Source organism: Chroicocephalus ridibundus, chromosome 14 (genome assembly GCF_963924245.1).
Source record: "Chroicocephalus ridibundus chromosome 14, bChrRid1.1, whole genome shotgun sequence".
Lineage (NCBI taxonomy): Eukaryota > Metazoa > Chordata > Aves > Charadriiformes > Laridae > Chroicocephalus > Chroicocephalus ridibundus.
This window is the reverse complement of record NC_086297.1, coordinates 15,002,199-15,019,793: the sequence shown is the minus strand read 5'-3', so window position 1 is coordinate 15,019,793 and position 17,595 is coordinate 15,002,199. Positions and strand designations below refer to the sequence as shown.

The 17,595-nt window shown below is 43.9% G+C and overlaps 1 long non-coding RNA gene across 5 annotated transcripts in view; it reads left to right on the top strand.

Moving 5' to 3' along the window:
- The first annotated feature begins 9,622 nt into the window (after window positions 1-9,622).
- LOC134523342 (uncharacterized) overlaps window positions 9,623-17,595 on the top strand; it is an 80,778-nt gene continuing 72,805 nt past the window's right edge. For 4 of the 5 annotated variants that reach the window (XR_010073301.1, XR_010073300.1, XR_010073299.1 and 1 more), the window contains exons 1-4: window positions 9,623-9,696; window positions 10,456-10,566; window positions 16,813-16,920; window positions 17,407-17,557. This is a non-coding gene — a long non-coding RNA (uncharacterized LOC134523342). Of the gene's footprint in view, window positions 9,697-10,455; window positions 10,567-16,812; window positions 16,926-17,406; window positions 17,558-17,595 lie in introns of all 5 variants that reach the window. The other variant, XR_010073303.1, reaches the window with a different exon arrangement.

Below are 17,595 nucleotides of genomic sequence, written 5' to 3'. Positions count from 1 at the left end.
ATATTTAAAGTAGTATGTCATTTTCAATAGCACCTTTTGAAAGCTAGTTTTGATTTGAACACCTAAGTACTTACATTCCACTTGAGAATGAGACAGCATTGTAAATAATTTTAGTCTTCTAACTATGAACAGAATTTTTAATACTGATTATAATTTTGCAGTATTATCATACTGGTGGGTGTTTTGCCATTTTACTATTGGCATACTAAAGAACTAAACCTAAAGAAAATCCCTCTCTTCTGTTGCCCTTAATTGTCAGTGATAAGTCTCCAAATAGTCCTTTCATTGCCCACAGTCTGTGGACAGTGAATTTACTTACTTTCACACTGTATATGTCTTATCAAACTCAGCCCAATCTTTTCTGCAAGGTAATTGGACTCACAACTAATAAGGATACTGCCTTTCATGACATCAGAGGCTCTAAGTCAGTTGCTAGTGTATTGACAAGCTGGTAACTTTCTTCTTTTTTGTTCCATAGTATTCCAGAAACAAATTTGAAGTTGGAAGTTAGAAGATGCCACGAAAAGCAGATAGAAAATTTCAGCTATTAGAAGCAAGCCCTCCCTTCTGGTTATCAGAAGCAATGAGAATGCAGTGAGACATTCAATATAAAGAGAAATTGCTCAATCTCAGCAGTTCTACAGAACCCATACACTTACCTTGAAACTTTCAGTGAGAGCAGGGCAATATAGTCCCAAGGAGATTTTATAGAGTCTGGTATGCAGATGCTCTGGATTCTTCCTCTTTCTTCGGTCAAAGCATTTTTGGCCAACCTTCTTTGGCAAAGCATTGTTTGGCAGACTTATCTAAAGGCATAATTGTCATTTGATTTGACTAGATATAATTAGAAATTTTTTATATCTTACCAACTATGTGGCTATATCTACTATAAATAATTTGACAAGAGAATTAAGGAGGGAATCTCGATCAGTTAAGGCACTTAGAAAACTTGGATGCAGGACAGTGAGCTGAGGTGTCTCCAGGTGTTGACAGGCACTCACCAGTGCTCTTAGGATGGAGGCCGTGGGTGTAGTATCTGCTCTGCCCACACACAAGCCAGTGTTAGAAACTAAAACATTTTTTGGAAGTACTCTTTGACTCAGACAATGGTAACTTTTACTATGTGAGACAGCCCATAAAATGGAAGAGGAGGAATTGTTCCTCACTTGCTCATCTCCATAACTCCTTCCCCACTGCCTGAACAATACAATAGGTCAGCAAACAGAGTTTCTAGATCAGCTGGTCAATAGGGCTGTGAAGTACCAAAGACAGTGTAAGAGAACTAGAAACTAAGATGTCTACAGGACTAAAAGGAAGGACCATGCAAGTAACATGGTATACTTGGTTAACAGAGTAGCCCATAGAGAATGAACAGACATGTTTTAAAATACAGGCTGTCAGATAAGGAGTGGTGAGACTGCATGGTTCACTCTCCTGGAGATGTGCATAAGTAGATCCAAAACCTTCACTAGCCTCTTGGAGGCATCAACTCTGCTACTGACAGTACTAGAATGAATTAATGTTGCTACTTTTACATCCTGCCTTACCTTGCAGAAGACCTTCAGAAAGGCTTGTCCTAAAATAAGGTAATATATCAGAGTTCCCAAATAGACAATTAGGAATTTGCAGATGTACAGCTTGGTTACAAATTTTCCTGAAAAGAAGTAGTGTTTCTTCTTCAAGAGCAAGCTTAGTCTTGTTCTCTATGAAGTATAGCTATGAGGACTTCACTGTGCATTTTTCACTTAAATAAAATGAAGAGATCAAGACTGTTGATGTTTTGACTAGATAGGAGATAATCAGTAAAAGATGTATAGTTGAAAATGGATATCTGTCTACCAGAGGAGGAAAACTCAATTGACATGAGTTTGGGATTTTTTAATATCTGAGTTCTTGCTTTAAAAATATCTAAGAAGTATTAATGGGGAAGAAAGGAGGAACGTAGAAAGATCCTTCTCAGACCCTTTACAAGCAAGGAAGGTGTTCTCCTGCAGGAAGGACCTCAGCAGTGTTGGAGCAATGACCAGTATGTAAAAGCATATTTCCAGGGACTGTAGTTGGTTGTGAGCAAAAGATTCATGGATCACAGATGCTATTTTGCTTTGTGTAGGAACTTCACATTGTGTACATCTAGATTGACTGGCAACTAGGCGCTGGAAAAAAAAAAATCCATTTGATTTGTGGTTTAAACTTAGAATGAGCACTAGAAGTTGAACATGCATTGGGTGAGATGGCTGTAGCTCCAGCGTAAGACTAAGGAACTAACCAGACATAGAGTGGTGTAAGGACTTTTGATATCTGCTTGAATGATTTGATATGAACACATATCAGCAAATTCTTCAAACCTTTCATCTGTATCTTGACAGAAATTTTCAAGAATTCACTTAGATATTGTGTTTCTGACAAACACTCCAAAAAGTAGATATTTCCTGTCAGTTCTCCTCACTCTGGGATTACAGATTGTGAACTCCACCCTCACAGGCAAACAAGGCCTGTAATCATCTGATTAGGAGACCAAGGAACCTTGCTTAAATGGGAGCACTGGGAGATTTCCACAAGACCTGGGCTGTCTTAGATGTGTCCATGCAGTAAATGGACTATTCTCACCAGCGCATCTAGAAAGCTATTAAAATGAACCTCTATTAAAAGGACCCTTCATAGGACCTACGTAGGCAGAAGTCTCTGGAACCAATTGCTAGTAGTGTGCAGTGTACATATAGGTGAAGATTACTGCTCAAAATGGAACAAGCTCAACTTTCAACTGAGCTTTTTTTACTGTTTGTTCTCAAGCTTTGCTTTATAACTGAGAGTTTAAAATATCATGGCAAGAAATTGGTATTAAATCACATTTAGAGGGATTCCTAAAATTTAGCAAAATTTGTCATATGTTTTTTTCGTAGGGGTTTGTCTTTTTCCTTAAAATTCTAATTACAAAGGTTCTTCAAAAGTGTACCCACTTTTGAGCTCTCCTTACAGACTACACCTAATGCACTTGTCTATTTTTTTGTTAGTTGGGTTGTACAGTTAAGGTGATTGCTAGTTTATCAGGCCCATCAAGGATATAGGTTTTCCAGAGGGTTGAACAGCAAACTACTCAGTGCTTGGCATTAAACAATTCAGTGCCAATAAAATGAATGACAGTGTAAATTGAGTAAGGCCTGCTGGAGCAAACTTTAATTATAACTATTTGCTAAGTGTGAAGAAAAATAAGATGTATTTAACATTTCATTTGAAAACTGTAGTATCATACAGTTTTCTTTTTCCAGTTTTCGTCAAACAAAAATTCCCTGCTTTTCCACAGATGCTATTAAAATGCATATATTTTAAGCAAGAAAAAATGATTGATAGCAATGGCAGCTGTGACAGAGCGTGTGATGTTGATCACAAGATAGACATGAATTCCCAGTACAGGTTTGGAAAGGAAAGACGTTTGTCACTTGAATTAGATTTAAAGATGTTGCAAAAGGAAAAGAGATCAGAAGACAAATCATGTGAAAGAGACTAAGAGGGCAAAAGTTCATTCCTTCTTTGCCAGTGAGAATAGCTGTGTTTGATTACCATTTGTAATCACATCCTCTAAAGATTTTTTCTAGAGACTAATAATGATATTAATTAAAGCTTGCAGGTAGCGTATCCTTGAAAACCCATGTTCCATAGCACAGGAAACTCCTGCAATGAAAATCGTAGTGTTTAATCATCTAGCCACTCATATGAGTGTTTATGAAAAACTTCTGGGCTACATAGAATTTCCTTTGCTGTCTTTCTGAAATACTTACGGTATATCATGAAGAGCAGCTTTTTGTATGCTAGCTCTTGGTAAGGGATCTGCTGAAAAGAGCAACAATGCCTTAATACAAAAAGAAAAATTACATAGATCCTGCCCATTACATTCTCCCCGTCCTGTTACTGTCTCTGCAGGGCTGGACTCTACAGCAGCTGAAAGCAAAGCACAGCACAATCAAAAAGAGAAGAGGCAGAGTGAGAGCAGTCCCTGGATACGGAATGTCCTGCTTAGCAATGCAGCATGGTTAAGATGCTGCAGTACTGACATTTCCCATGGAGAAGAGGAGACTCAGGCATGCTGAAAATAGAACCATCTTGAGAAAGAGTTCGGGCAGGCGCCTCAGTTTCTGCCAGCCCTTACGATATGACTTCTCCTCCATCAGGCTCTGTGTTAGCAGACAGAGAGAGAGAGAATACTCAGCAACACATCCCAGTCAAAGTGAAAATATGTACATAGACAAAGATTTCCAGTGTATGACCAGGGAGAATCTCACAACAAGTTTTACTTTTAGATTTGCATTGTGAGCTAGAGACTCGAATTCTGGTGACATTCGAGTGCGGAAGGAAATTTGACAGCCTGGAAGTGTGATACCTTCTTCATTACTTTCATCCATGAGTTTCAATGTTATCATTAGTGGAAGAAACCTCATGGCATTTGTTCAGGTGTCAGAACCTCCTGCCAAAAATAAAAAAGAGGAAATAAAAAATGGAAAAGAGTGATCGCAGGCCTCAGATCTTTATGTATTACTCATCCAGTCTGTTTTACAACTTGAAAGAAGTGATTGAGAGGATTTCTTACATTCAGCTTGGAAGGTCTTTGCATCTTCTCTAGGTTAAACCTTACTATAAACAGGTTGTCCTGTGGCAGACAGTGAATTCCAGTACAGTAGAGAATAAATTGTGAGGTCCCATTTCTTCTTTCATTATGGTGCAGCTGTGAAATTCTGTGCAATTTATAACTTTCATATGCTCATCAAATACGTTTGGCAACCTCGTTATCTTCCACTTTTTCAATAGGTTTCCCAGTACAGTCCCAATAATTTCAGACACGTCTTGGGGAGATTTGTTTATCCACTAGGGCATCGGCTCAGTGGAAAGTAGATTATGAAGTCCTAGTTTACAGATTCATTCCAGTCATACAGGAACCTCTCAAACTTAGTGCCTTGTACAGAGAAATTGTGCCTCCTGAGTTCTGTCATGCAACTTTCCCTGAAGATTGGCTGCTATGGCATTTATTTCTTACTGACTGTATCTTTGGAGAGAATTCATTCAAGTCGATAAGCATTTGTAGATTCCAACATAACACTGATTGTGCTTATATGATGGTCGTGTCCTCTGTTCTATGCCTTGCAAGATTTTACTTCTTACACAGTGGCATGGTGTGGGAAAGATACAGGTAGAAAGAGATTCAGGGGCATATCAAGATGCACTGCAGAGTGAAATTGAGTATAGATAAGTACATTACTATTGCCAGTAGATGAAGATTAAAAGCATGACTCTAAGTGATCTACTTATGTCCCTCTCAGCATGGAGCTCGCAAGATAAAGGAAACAACCCCTGCTAGCGAGCCCTGGGAAGCTGGAGAAAGCTCAGAGCTACTGAGCTTCTGCTCCAGCAGAAAACCTCCTCCTGTGGGCTGCTGGCCTGGGGAGCAGGCTCAGGTGCCTACTCAGATAGCAATGTCTCCTGTACCTGGGACAGATCTCTTCAGCTGCTCCTCCTCAGGTGATCGGGGTCCTGATGCCCCCAACCAGGAACTAGGAGGTGCTCAGGGCCCAGGAGGGACCAGAAATGTCTGCATGGATGTTCTGCTCTCTGACAGACCATGGACCTGCATGAACCAGGCACAGGTGCAGCTGGGAGAGCAGGGGTGCAGTGCATGTGTGCCTGTCCCACCCTGTGCGTGAACAGGGAAAGGGCTGGCATGCACTGCAATGGACATCCCTCCGAGGACAGGTAGTGATTGGGTGAGTGAGGGCGAGAAGAATGAGAGACACTGAGGGAAACTAAGATAGGGTAGTGCAGGATAGGGGATGTAAAAAGAGGAAGAAAAAATGAGTGAGTAACCTCTGTGGAGGGACAGGCAGTGGAGAGAGAAGATGTAGTAATGTGGGTGCATTGTGTATGAGAAGGTGATGTAGCAAAAGTTTTGCTGGAATGGAAAGGGCTTGAGTTAATTGCAGCTGTCACACATACAGGAACCCAAGAGGTAAACTCATTACAGCATCATTCATTTCAGAGTGGAGTGGGGTGTTCTTCAATTGCTGATTAACACTCTTCTCTTTAACATTTCTTTTTCAGCATCAAAGAGCAAAAATCCTAAGAGGAGTTTTGTCCTTTGGAGATGAAAGTTGAGAACTGTGATGAAATCCTATCCCCTTTCATGTGGATTTGCAAGACTGCTGCAGTCCCGCACTTCTTGCACACACACTGCTTCGGAGTGCAGTGTGTTCTGTATTAATGACATAATGACTGCAGCGCAGTCTGTGCAGTGAGAACTTGTCCTGGCACCTAACTTCATTGCAACGAAGTTAAAAGCAGCTCAGGAAAATGATAAATCCTTGCTGAAACTCAGTCTCTCTTTCTGTGAAATGTCATTTTTCCACTGGCTTTTCCTGTATAACATTTTCTCATTTCAATGTTCCTTTGTGACTCTTCACTGAAAGGCTAGGCCCCAAGAGTTTTCTGCAGATCAAATGCAGCCAACAGTGCTTTCCTACCAGACCATAACTACATTCATTGTCCTATATGTATACAAACAGAATCGTATTCGGACTGTGTTTGGGGAAGGCTGTTGTCCACTTTGTGTGGTTGGAAATGTCAAGCACAAGTTGGTAAGAAACATCTCACTGTACCATTTTCAACAAAAGGAACTACCACTATCAGAATAACATAACTTCCAGAAAATCTTGCTGAAAGTGTAAGTGGTTGCCTTCTGTACTGAGCTACTCAGGCACAGCTCTAGGGCTCCAAGCTGGCTTCAAGTGGGGACATCTATATCAAAGAATATCTCTCCTGCAGATGTTCATTGCAGATGATAGCTGTCCCTAGGGACAACAGACCCACCTGGCTGGGTTGTAAGGCATCAGATCCAGCAAAAGGAAGGAATAGAAAAGCTGAGGTAGAGCATAAGGAAGAAAAAAAGGCATTTTGCTTGCCTAGCCTTTTGCTCCCAAGGAGTAACCCCCTTTCCTCCCACTCCAAACAGTTTGATTTAGGCCTGGTTCCTGCTGACACACAATGGAAATCCTGCATCCCTTCATCTTCCCACAGTGGGCTTGGATGGCAGACCTGGGGAAAGAAACACCAGAACAGCCCTGGCTTCCGAACAGCACAGGGCACCATTCATTTGCAGCTCACAATTCATTCCTTCCCCACTTCTCCTCTGGAGAGCTGTGTCTGGACTGCCTGTGGTGTCACTGGACACCCATATCTCATGCTCATACTATTCACATGTGCCCATTGCAGGAAATAGCTAGGTTTCCATAGCAGAAGTACACGGTAAGTATAAGGTCTGTGTATAATACTGTTAAATTCCTTTGCTATGAGTGCTCTAATTATATTAGTGTTCTAATATATGCTTATGGAAAACAGCACTAGAAGGTTTATCACTGAAAAATTGTAACAGATGATCTTTAATGATGCCTTTCATCTTAGGTTGTAGCTTTTCTTCAGAGGCTAACTGCAGTTCTTACCTAGACGTAGCAGCATAAATATATGCCACTAACTTCGTATCTTGTCCCTTTTACTAAAGCAGTATAATCAAATAATAACTTTAAAATTTTGCTGAGGTGTCAGAGTACCTCGAACAGAACTGCTGCTAACCTCAGAGGAGAAAGGGCCTGGGGATCTGGAAGAAGAACATGGTTAGGCAAACAGTCAACGATGAGAGGCCTAGGTCTTTCATTAAAAAAAAAAAAACAACAAACAAACCAAAAAAAGGCAAAAAAAAAACCAGTTAGAAAAAAAGTCAGAGTAAGAAAGCATATAATAAAAAATTCTCCCTGCCCTTTGTGTCCTTCTGGAGCAGGTCCTTTTCTCCAGTATTGGGTTCAGCTGTGGAATTTTTAGTTGTCTGGGTTCAGCAAGCTCTGCAAACCTTTCCAGTCTCTTGGACATCCTTCTGGCTGTTACTTTGAGACCTGACTGTGTGCCTGCTCCCTGCAATTCTGAGCAGTCTGTTGCAGGCCCCTGTATTCAGATGTCTTTCTTGCACCTCTGTTCTCCCCTTCACTCCTGAAGTTGCCTCTTGTCTTTCCTGTCCTGTTTAACTGCTATGAGCTAAGATCCAGTCTTCCCTACATAAGACTTCACCAGACCCCCAGTGAAGCAGGCAGGATGAGGCTTTCCCAACTCGTCCCCAGTCACAGCCTTTTAACAAAATACCACTCCATTGAGGGTTGAAGAGAACTAATCAAAACCTGTTGTTAAGCTGCAGATAGCATTACATCTGCTTTTCAATGGGCATCCCAATATTTTTCATTGGTTACAAGTTTTTGGCAATACATTACAGTCACATAGAGCCTGTAGCCTCCAGAAATCAAACACAAAAGTGGGCATTACAATAAGACTTTATAAGTAAAAACTTTAGGCTATTCAGTCTCTGTGAGATCTTTCAAAGACATCTAACTGAAACATCATCTGTTGTTCTTTCTTCATCATATCCTATGATTATTTTTAGATCCTAAAGTGTCCATCCCACACTGCAGTCTTGTTAGGCAGGAACTTACCACTTCAGAAGGTTATTTGATTTCCATTGAAGGAAACAAGAGGCCTAGGATTCAGTATAAGACATTAACCACAGAATGCTTTGAACAAATAGCAAGACAAAAGCATACAGTACTGTTCTGTTCTACACAGAGGGATGATCAGCTTCCATTATGACCAGAGATCCTGGAGTTAGATTTTACATGTCCCTGTTGGGGACTCTGGATCACACTTCCTCTAAAGGTGGGTAGTCAAGGAGTTCTCCACAGATCAACTAATGTTTCATTCTCTTCTGTGAAATGGGTAAAACAGAGGATTCAGTCACTGGCTCTTGACAGTGTTGGTGACCTGTTCAGAAAATCAAGTGATTTCCAGATTATGCGTGAATAGACTGAGATGAGGTGTATTAGATGTTTCCTTGAGAAATCCGTACTCCATAGCACAAAATACTCTTTCTCCAAACTTTGTATACAATTCCTTTTTGTGTCAAGCACTTTCAGCCTCTCAATGTAAGTAAAGCAAAAACTCTCAATATTTGAACTTTTTAAATCATTCTCTCCATTCTGGTTATAGAAATAGCTTGGTTTCAATAGACTGAACCCAGATAAAAACTAATCCAAATGCTACAGCTGGAATACATACACATTTTTTCTTGTTGCTAAAACAGGTTAATTACCACATGGATTTAGGAAATGCACTTAACACCCACAGAGTTACTAGAATAATTTATCCTGGGAATGGAGTGCTAGGATATAACAAGTCTTTAGTGAAAGAAATCAAATTATTAACATGCAACAAAATAGGTTGTTTCATAATGCTGAATTGCTCAGAAAATGCAAAGATAAGCACACAATTTTTTTTTTGTTAAAAATGAAAGGTGTTCAATATTTTTTACTGCTTAGTGCTAGTTTTTACACTAATATTGAAGAAAATTCCTGATGGGATTTGCAGCTTGCAAATGCTGTTCTCAGCTATGCTGTTAATATTTATAAAACATGGCAAGGGGATCGTTGTGCCTGTGGATCCATAATGAAGAGACTGATAAGGAATGTGTAGCCTCATACTGAAGATCCCTGGGTAAAATAAGACCTCTCAGGAATGCTGGCATGAGACAAGAAGAAATGCCGGAACACTAATTCTCTGGTGCAAAGCTTCTCATTCTGACACTTCTGCTAAGATGTGGCTGGTCACTGGATCCTGGAGATGGTAAGGACACTTTTCACATAAAAAGTTCATTTTATTCTACTGAAAGGTGGGCGTTGTGTTGAATTAAATGGAATACGATGAGTGCTTTCTCTGTTCCTGCCATAGCGTGTCTAATCTGGGTAATTGTTTGTGGTTTAGCTGGGTAAAACTTGACCTTCGGGGATTTGAGCTGTCATTACAGATGAGCAGTGCTAAAAAGGATGGAGTAGGAAAGGAGTTGGGGATTATTTCCAGCGAAAAGACAGTGATGAGCCTAACAAATAAAAGACCAACTAATTTGATAATATGCAAGGTACGTTGGGCCAGTTACTGTTTTAGCTATTGCAAAGACGAAACAGAATTGAGCTAGCCTTTGTGTCTGTTGCTGTTCAGAACGTCCTTGTATCCCAGGCTAACTATGAATGGACTGAGATGGCCTTGCTGTCTTCTGGTCCTGTTCCTTTGTTTGGAGATTAATTTCTGCAATGCTTGGTAAAGTTATTATTTGACCTCACAGCAGGGAAAAAAGAAGTTAGTTCTACCTGGGAAGTTTCAACAATAGATTTTAAATCCAGGGATGTCTTTATTTTGCTCTGATGCCACCTAAATATCTGCCCATTCAGTAAAAGTAGCAGTCTTGCAAAGAAAAGTGAAGAGGGAGGGCAAAATCAGCTAGAGATTAAAGACAGTTAGCACACAGCACTTTTAGATTTGAAGAGGAACAGCTCTTGAGTGTGCATGAGATTTCTATGGTTACTCAAATTCCTCCTACCTCCACAGCAAATGTCAGAGAAAGATACATGAGCTGTAGGTCCTGGATGAGGAGGTGACATTCATGATGCCCTTTCGATCACATGCCAAAGCAGCCAAACAGCTTCAGTTACAGAACAGGTGAGTGGGGTGGACAGGCTCTGACGGCAATAGAACAAGATGAAAAAGGCAAAAGGAGTTGGAGAATGGCATGACAGGAGAAGAAATGAGGACAGTAATATAAACTAAAATTACCAGACACTTGATTAATTGGCTTGTTTCTCTTTTGACAGTACACCTATGAGAGAAGCTGGGAGAGGCTACACTTCAGAGATAGATTTGTTTAGATTTTTCACAACTAGCTTTTTGTTGCTATAAGTGGATGTTATGATTATATACAATTTTTTTACCCGCTTTCTTCATAAAACAGGAAAGAATTCTGAACATTCAAACTATTTAAATTACACAAGGCATTCTCACGTGCAGTATTGATAATATGTGAGATGTTTTCTATTGGTAATTACCATATTAATTATTCACATTGAAAAAGGGATTGTCAAAACTTGCTTTCAGTTTGGAGAATAACAGGATAACACCTCTCACAGGAGGACAGGATATATTGGTGTTCATGCAAAATTAGCCTATTTTAGTATTAGCCTAACCAGCTAGTGTGCAATTACCTCTTTGTTTGGTCAATGCCATGCCAGGTGGCAGAGATCAGTCTCTTCAGCTCCCTGACAAATCCCTCCAGTTGGTCATATATTCCTGAAGAAGCATGCCTCAAAGACTCTCAGGGCCTTCCCATGAGCACACACTTCTGTCTGACTCACATGTTAGCTAAGCTTGGACTTTACCTCTTTGGGCTCTGATCCCAAAGTTGACGTGTGCTGAACCGTATTTCTCCCACCAGTACCGTACTGGTGTTGGGGCTGTGTTGCTGGTATGGTGGGGCTGGGGAGTTGCCTATTCTGTGTGAGGTGTAAGAGCACTGTCATGAGTCCTGAACAGCAAAGCTCAGGTGCTAGGTTATTTCTTCCTTGCCTGGGGTGTAATGGAAAGCTCATGGTGTGAACTGTTGAATTTTGCTTTATTGACAAGGGGTATCTGACGGGAAATGTTTTCAATCATTTGTGCTGCTATTACTGGAATACTGCTTGTGTGTTCCAGAGGTCCCCTGCCAATCCCCTGCCACCCATTTGGGACAGAAGCTTTATTTGAACGAATTAACTGCATCTATTTTAAGCTTTTCTCTGAGAGGTCTTTCTTTATGTCCATTATGGACCAACATTTTTCAGGACCTTTGCACTACTGCTGATCAGATGACAGACAGCTTAACTCTAAAAATAGTGCATCAGTGCAAAGCAACTCCTAAACTCCACACATAGCAGATAATTACAGGTCAAGACAAACAAAACTTTAGTTTCTCACCATTTTTCTACATGTGTCCTAATAATGTAATATATTGGATCCTCAATAAAGCTGCACGCTAATTCAAGCACAGGATAATATGTAGAGCAAGAATAATCTATCTAAACATGGCTTTAGGAAGAGCACAACTTGACTGAGATGATTAGTTCAGATTGAAAATTACAGCAAGTTGCAAGATCCTAAAAAAAATCCTGCATTATAAAACATCCTGTAAGAGTGATGTGAGTTTAAAATGGTAAAGAATATGATAAATTTCAAGTAAGGCAGATCATATATTTAAAGTATTTCTAATTTACAGTAAATATTTTTATGATTCTATTTTGTTCAACTTATTTTCTAAAGTAAAGGTACTGTTTTTCTTATTCATGTAATTACCAATCCAACCCACTAAAATGTGAATTATTTTCTACTACACAAACTTTCTAAGTCTGCAGCAATAATATCCAAACACCAATACAGACAAAAAAATTGCCTAGAAAACTTAAAAAGTATAAAAATGTCCTTTTTTTATGTTAACTTGTGAAATGTTACAATCCCCACCTTTCTTTCTTAGTTCAACGGCCATAAACCATGTATTTGTGTATCTATCTCATCTAATTTTCCGAAAAAGTACTTTTATTCTCTTGAATAAATTTCCTTCTGAAAATTTGAGACAATTCCTCTGATTTCCCAGAGCTACTTTTACTTCTGATCCCATTTTGCTCTGCCAAAGTGCTTGTATGCCACTCTCCCACAAGCTCTCAGGCCCTTCACAAAGTCTGCGATGTAACAGCCATAGGAGGTAATCACAGCAGGTAGTCATGATAACCATGGTGTGGTTAAAATGGCAGCTCATGTGGCAGCTATATGGGGCAGCTCCCAAGAGTGGCCACATTAATACTTTAAAAGCCAACAGATATCCCAGGACAGGATGTCCAAGTGTTCTTTACTGGGCATTGTGGATTTTATCCCAGAGACTCTTGGCCCTGGAGATGCAGGTCTGTGGCAGGCTCATGCTGGAACAGCCTGTTACCATCTCAATAGCTCTAACATGAAGGAAATGTCACATTCTGGCCACAGACTCCTCCTTGGAGAGTGTATCTGCAAAACCAAGGGCATGAAGTGCGGCGCGCTTCATGGCAAGTATCTGTTCTTGGCTTTCCAAATCCATCTCCTCCTGCAGACGTGGCTAGCTCATTGCCACATGCCAGGGCAGAAGTAGAGGAAAGACTTCACCCCTGTCAGCAAGAGGAAGGAGAGGACTTTAGGGCACTGCAGCCAGGGGGCACTTCCATGCCTGCAGCCTCAGCTGCACAGGCACTCACAGACTGGACTGTCCCCTTTGGGACAGGGGCAGCATCTTTGGCACTGGGTGTCACCCAGCCCCTTCCTCACCTGGGGTCCGCACGTGCTGCCGTGGTGCAAGCAGCATTAATTGCACAGGGAGTCTTTGAGCACATCTTCATTAATGCTTAGTGTCAAACAGGAAAATGCTATGGAAGCAGATCTCCCTAATCCCTGTGGTTTGCAGGACAGGTGTGCTCCAGGGTCACATCTAGCACGCTCCCGCCTCGAACAGGCACTCAGGTCTTGGGACTCCCACCCTTTCCCCCTGAAAGCCATTTAGTCTAAGGGCCAGGTCCTCAGCACTTGCTATTCTGCCCCACTGATCTTCTCCTGTCATGCTGTTCTACCTGCTAAATGAGAGCCAGCCTGTGTTTCAAGTGTGTGTTAGTGACCGACTGTCTCCCACAGCAGCCCTGTCTCCCAGGGAGCTGATCCTGCTGGCAGGTCCCAGAGGGAAAGGGGTTTGCTTTCGCCCCAGTCCCAGGCTTCCTCTGCAAGAGGAAACCTCAGGACATGAGAGGCAGCCGAGGGAGATGAGGGGCAGGATTTCTTCTTCTCACTGTAGCCCTGCTCTGCTTTTGTGTGTGAACAATGAAGGTGGGCTTTGCTTGGGTTCACAGTGCCATTTTCACATCCACTTCATGGGGAAGAATATTGTGATTGCTTGTGTGTTTTGAGCCAGCACAAAGGTAGACCATGGCAATGACTCGTCTACATTTTAGGCCGCAAGGACCTTGCTTTCTTGCCCTTGCTGGCCTAAGAGCTTAGGAGGTCCTCATCTATGGAGGCTGGATCTCACAGTCATCCTAAGATGAGTGAGGGTGATCCAGGGCCCTGGGCCTCTCCTGGTACCTGCACTGTGAAGGTCCATCCAGATCACAGCTGTCAAAAGAGGTGCTGCAGTCGCTCTCCTTAGGCTGCTCTACCAGGTGTGCGGTGGAGTTGGCAGGGCCATTGATTCTTCGTGTTAGCATTTTGGTAGTCACACGCTTCCAAGGACCTGAGTGGTGTCCTTTCCGGGCAGGGTCCAGTGCAGATGAAGCCCTGCACACTGACCAGTGGCAGCTTCTTTTAGCTCAGGGTCTTTTCTTTCAGCATTGATGACCCTGTCTTTTCCAGACCTTCTTTGGCCCATTCCACCTGTCTTTGTTGTATCCCAGTGGTGAACACATGAGACTGGCTGACCCACCTGGTTGGATTTTAACCCATCTGGTGTGATTCAGTGATAACACGTGTGCCAGGAAGTTTCAGCAGCTTTAAAAGCACCCATTTTTAAGTGAGACCTAGTTGCTGGTCAGCAGCAGGCCAGCCACCCGGAGGAGGGTCCACCTTGATGGCTCCATGCTGCCACCCCCTGGCAATGGGTGCCTCGAGCAATGGGCCCGGTCGGCTGCTGCCTGGCTGAGCTCCCTGTGACTGACAGGAGCCTGCTGGAGCCATCTGACCAGTACTCCTTGCTCTCGACCCCTGGTAATAATGCCATCACCTTTCTGCCAAGGATCCCTAAAAGAACTTGTCCCTCATTTTAGTGTCAGATGACAAGACCCAAGCAAGAAGAAAGGTAACAGGGCCTGTGTCCTCTGAACAAGATTCTAAGTGCCAAGGTGAAAGGCATGGTGACCGAGCTAACTGATGTCTCTGGACCTTGGTTTCCTCTGCCTGATTGCCTGTGGTGACCGTTCCAGGCAGTGACACTGACTTTACTGAGCTCTCCAAAGGGCCAGGGGAGTCAGGCTGCAGGCTGAGATGAGTCTTCACAACCATCAAGTGATAGCCACGGGCCTGGCCAGGGCTTCTCCTGCAGCCCTGATACTCCAGTGGCTCTTGAGGGATTGCTGGTGCAGAGCTCTACTGCCTTCCCTTGGTGAGCACTGTGGAAGCACAGCCTGAGCAAAGGGACATGGCTCTCTGCAATGCTGCTGCTGAACCTCGGAGCAAGCCCTGCCCGTCTTCGTCCTCACCCAGGCAGGGACTCAAGGGGAGGCGGTAGTAAAATTGGGCACTTTCAGAGCTGCAGTCCAGCCTGCCTTTTTCAGTGCTGGTGCCCAAGAGAAATAACGTTCCCCTGCACCACAAACTGAGCCCCAGCACGTCCCAGGAGGCCACAGCGAGCACCCAGACGCTGGGTTGGCACAGCATCATTCCACAGACGTCAGAGGGGCCGCTCCTGATTTATGGTCTTACCAGGGAGAGCACACTCGGGCCTGCTTCTGATCTTTAACATTTCAGCTGAGAAAGGGGCTGTGCCGGAGCAAGTCTCTCTCGGGTAAGAATAGCATCTGCCATCTTAGGACGCAACACAGTTGTCCCGCTCCTACGTGGCAGCACATTGCGCTGAGATATAGAAGGCAACCTACCCGCCCAGGAATGTCTTCGAGCGCTATTAGTGGAAGCGTATCAGCTACACAAACAGGCATGACCCCGCACAGGAGTCTTGCAAGAGCGGGGCTATTTTGAGCTTCTGACAGTGAGGATGAAGGCAGACAAATGAGGGGCTGATCCTCCCGGCATGGGCAACCTCCAAAACTCTCTGCGGCCTTGTCTCCTCCTCTGGGAATGACTTGTGTGAAGGCTGACGGGCGATTTGGTGGGACCTCAGAGCCCAGGAGGCAGGGGCCAGGAGGGAGCTGTGAATGTGGGGGGACGCAAGGCTAGGCCTCAGTCCCACCACACGGCCCACCGTGCTGATGGCAAGTCCTGCCTGAGGCTGTGCACCTGTCCCCAAGCTTAGGGCACACAGCTGCCTACTTTATTTTTGACTGCATCCGTGAGAGCTAGAGAGATACCAGAGGTGTGTAACTGCGTGCAAGGGAAACACGCAGGAGGCTAGAGGAAGAAACAGTTGACTTTGCAAAAGGGAGTCTAAAGAAAGCTACAGTAGTTCAAACCAGCGACACTTATACCCATGATGCGAGAGCTGATTCTTCAGTGACTCGCCTGTCCTTTCCCTAAAATGCCCTTTGTGACAGTTCTTTTGCACAAATCCTCACAGAAACTGTCTCCAGGTGTCACACTCACCAGTGTGGCCAGGCACCATCAGCCCGCTCCCTCCTCTTCACGCCTGCCGCCTTCTCTCTTCCCTATGCCTGGCTTTGCTGGCTGCATTCCTTCCTTCTGAGGACACATTCTCATGCTTCCACGGGGGAGGCAATGTGAAGCAAAGGATGGTGCAGGGTCTGTAAAGCAGGATTTCAGAGAGTCTCAGAAGTTCAAGCTTGTGCAAGCCATTACAGCTGACATGGGTATACATGGATGTTGTGTGTCATCTAGGCTCTAGCCAGCCCCACCTGAAGCTTTGGAGATGCCTGCAGGTGTGGCTAGACATTCTCACGCCACCCAAGAGGAGCAGTCAGCTCATAGGCGGGTTTAGGCAGTCAAGGCTCACCGCAAGAGACCCTGGCTGCGGTGGCAGACCAGTGCACGCTGTCAGGCAAGGAGAAAGACTGCAGGGCATGAGGAGGGATGAACAAGCTTGGGAGACTGCTAGAGAACCATGGGGAAAAGCTGTGCAGTGTCACGAGAAGGGGGGACTAGTCTGGCATCTCTGCAAGGTGTTGGGTGGCTTTCTTAAGGTCCTTGTGATTGAAAACTGTGGTCTGCTCCTAAAGAGCCATCTCCCATCGCTCCCTTCAGACAGCACTGACAAAGGTTCTGCTCGCCAATGCTTGCTAGTGACACTGGAAGCAGGCTGCACTTCCTCATGAGAGCTGCTGTGCTGGTGAGGCTGCACTTGGGAGACAGGTAAGGTGAGAGCCCTTTGGATATTGCTGTCATAGGCGTACAGCCATGGAGCTGTCGGTTGCAACTTCCTAGCGCTGTGTGAATCTATTTGGAAACAACGCCGTTGGCCTTGACTTCTACAAGCTTAGATCAAGCCAGCGGTGTCAGTCCTTACCACTTCCCATTGCCCCCGGGAGCTCCACTGGTAAGCTCTGCCTTGAAAACACTGCAAGCCAGTCAAGGTGGAAAGCATTCAGGGGCTACCTGCCTCAGGCTTGGGCACAATCATTTCCTGCACAGCCTGCGTCCCTTCAGCCCACAACAGCAGCCCCACTCCCATCCCTGTGGTCCTGCTAGGCTCAATGCTCCACGGAGGACCCACCTCTGCTTTTGAATACTAGCGCTTGTACAGTAGACAGAGGTGGAAAGCTGTGGACTCCCACAAGCTTTCAACATCAATACATACCCTGGCCTCTGCTCCTGAGTCTGCTGCTTGTTTCCTTCTAGTCCCAGCTGCACCTCACTCCTCAGTTGCTGCTAATGTGTTTCTCATTCACTCCATGCTGGTCTGCACCAAGGGATCCCGCAGCCTGGAGTCAGCTGGGGTGACGCAGCGAACGCTTCAGACAGTCAGTGCTGCAACAGTGGGCGCAATTGTGTAAGTTGATATTGCTGAAAGGTTTTCCAAATTGGCTT